The 2,770-nt window shown below is 45.1% G+C and overlaps 1 protein-coding gene across 10 annotated transcripts in view; it reads right to left on the bottom strand.

Moving 5' to 3' along the window:
• The window catches only part of ADD3 (adducin 3), a 171,757-nt gene that overhangs the window by 115,543 nt on the left and 53,444 nt on the right, over positions 1 to 2,770 (bottom strand). Inside the window, exon 1 of one of the 10 annotated variants that reach the window (XM_006027555.3) lies at positions 2,516 to 2,533. The exons of the other annotated variants lie outside the window; for them this stretch is intronic. The gene's annotated coding sequence lies outside the window, so the exon portion shown is untranslated. Of the gene's footprint in view, positions 1 to 2,515; positions 2,534 to 2,770 lie in introns of those variants that run through there. 10 annotated transcript variants of the gene reach the window in all.

Raw genomic sequence — 2,770 nt, 5'->3', positions numbered from 1 at the left:
AGCAGGAATTTACCACTTCCAAGGTTTTTGCTTAGCAAGCAATATGTCTGTGCCACTTAATTTGGAATTAAAATCAATTTGTACAATATGGCAACATGCCTACAAATGTTTAAGCTCATTTGAGAATGATAAAACAGCGAAGTCATGAATGAATGAGTAACAGTCCCAAACTGCTAAACCCAGGGTGGGCAATTATTTTGGCTCGAGAGCCACTTAATGAGTTCTGGTGCACTGACGTGGGCTGCAAGGGTAGCCCCGACACTTGACAGGTGCCCTGCCCTCTGGTTGCCATCTTGGGACCAGAACTCTCACCTCTAACACCTGACCATTGCCCCCAGAAGTCCTTTCCCTTACCCCCAGTACTCCTCATCATGACCCGCGCAGGTGGAGCCCCCCTGGCACCATGTGGCTCTGGCCAGTTCTGGGAGCTGCATGTTATGGCAAGGAGCGGAGCCAAGCCAGCCCACCTCAATCACGTGGGGATCACTGCAGCTCACGTGCAGCTCTTGGGACTCAGTCAGAGCCATGTGCCGCAAGGGGGGAGTACTGAGTGATGGAGCCAGGAGCCTGGCCCTGTTCCTTGCTGCCATGTACAGCTCCCTGGACTTCTCTGGGAAGCGGGGAGTGGGGCTGAGCTGTCCTAGCTCCACTGCGTGGGGCTCCCCACCACTTCCAACGAAGTCCTGGGAGCTTCACGTGGCAGCGGAGAACTGGGAAGGCTACCAGCTGTATCACGCAGAGCTTCTCCCTGGTGGTGCCCGAGTCCCAGGAGCTGCACGTGAGCTATGGGAACCAGGCCAATCCGGGCTCTGGGCTCCCACCACTCCACTGGGCATGGGCTCCAGCCCTCACACCCCAAATGGCCCCAACCCTGTGCTCCCACCCAGCTGCAGCTCCCACCCACCCCCAGATCACCATCACTCTCCTACCTGCTGCTCAAAGTGCTGCAGCAAGGATGCAAGGACGAGCTGCGGGAGGTCGGGGCAGCTAAGCAAGTCCCCCGGTGGCTGTGTGCTAGCTGGGGCCAGGGCTCTCCTATGCACTCATGGGGTCATGAACTCTTCTGTGTAGGGCTAAACAGAGGTGAGGAGAGTCCTGCACAATATCCTACTATGATGAATAAATCTGAGTTGAAGGAAGACCAGTCTCAAGGCCACGTTGGGGAACCCCTCCATATTAATGCCCAAAGGTAAGGCAAAGGTAGTTCTGTACTGAGAGCAAAAGATGTCATAGCACACACAAAAAGTTGCAATCTACAAAGGCTAACTGCTCTGATGGTGGGCTTCTATTCAGGGATGATCAAGAGTCGTATCAGGATCCAAACCAGGGAAATGTGCAAGTTAATCAGCGTTCTTGAAGAAAAGAGGGGAGAAGAATGTGCTGCTTCGTTGTTTTAATTGTCTTGTTTTAATTTTTCCTTTTGCTTATTCTCTTCCCTCTGAGGCTGCACATGCATGTACTCATTTTCTGACAGTTACACCAACTTAACTTTAAGTTGACTTAACTGTCACAACTATGTGGAGCAGAGTTGACATAAATGCAGCGCAGGTAATACACCTCCGAGGTGTACTATCTTGAGTCACATTAGTTAAGCTGACTTAGTTCACAAGATGACTGCCACCAGGTCAAGGAGCTGTGTGTACACTCAAACATGGCTTAATTTAAGTTGGCTTAATTAAGTCACTTTATTTTAAGCCAACTTATTACATGGTATACACCGTGAGAGACTAAACTAGTAACACATGAGAAGCATGCAACTTCCCAACTGGTTAAAAAAGCAGATCTAGTGGCCAATTCAATGGAAACAATGACTTTGCAGAGTTCTGTCTAATATGGCTAAATTGAAATAAAAAACAGATCTAAAATTGCTTCATCACCTCTGGCATGTTTTGTTGTATAAGCACTGTAACAAAATCTACTGATACTATTCTTACTTGAAATTCTGAAAATAATTTCCCAAAAGTTTGAACAACTATGGAACCAGTAAAAACTAAAGTAGAATCAGATCCTATATTTAGATTATAGAAGACGTAAATAAATCTAAAGAAATAAGCAGAACATCACATTTACTTACCTTTTATTGTTTTGCTAAATGCTATAAGATTTTTTCTCTCTGAACTCTAATTAATTTGTTAATTAAGGGAAATTCCCTGGCAAAGGGAAAAGGGAAATATATATTTAAAATATTGCATATCGCTACGATACACTTTGGTCATGTCACTAAAAAGAACACTTCAAAAGGCATTTGTTTTTGTCAAAGCCTGAAAACCCCCATGCACCTCATTCAGAGTTTGTGTGTCAGGCGTTTTACAAAACGCATCTGTCAAGTTATGGAAGGTTGCTTGCGCTTTGAAAATTTAATTTAATATTTTTAAAACAAAGAGTTATTAGAGGGGAGGAAGCAAGCACTGGTTTTATGCCCTGCCACACTAGTGCAAAGCCTCCTTTTTTTAGCCAATCGAGTTACTCAGTTTCAAGACATGAATTTAATTATTTAATAAAGCTGAATCATTACCTAGATAGCTCCAGTACAGTTCCAACAAGAGTCTCTTGTGTTCTTCTCCCTACAAATAATACCATTTAAAATGAGACTCGATGTACAACAGAACAGCACGATCTGAGACAGACGTTTAACTGCTGCTGTGTTTCTTACTGCTGACTGTTACAAATGATAGGGGCCAAGGACAGAGGCTACCCTATTTTCTCACACGCCTCCTTTTTTACCCAAACATCAGCTGCTGGCAACTGTAGCACACATTATAGGTGAGAA

Source organism: Alligator sinensis, unplaced genomic scaffold (assembly GCF_000455745.1).
Source record: "Alligator sinensis unplaced genomic scaffold, ASM45574v1 scaffold559_1, whole genome shotgun sequence".
Taxonomy (NCBI): Eukaryota; Metazoa; Chordata; order Crocodylia; family Alligatoridae; genus Alligator; species Alligator sinensis.
The sequence above is the reverse complement of the archived record's forward strand: the minus strand, read 5'-3'. Positions and strand labels throughout refer to the sequence as shown.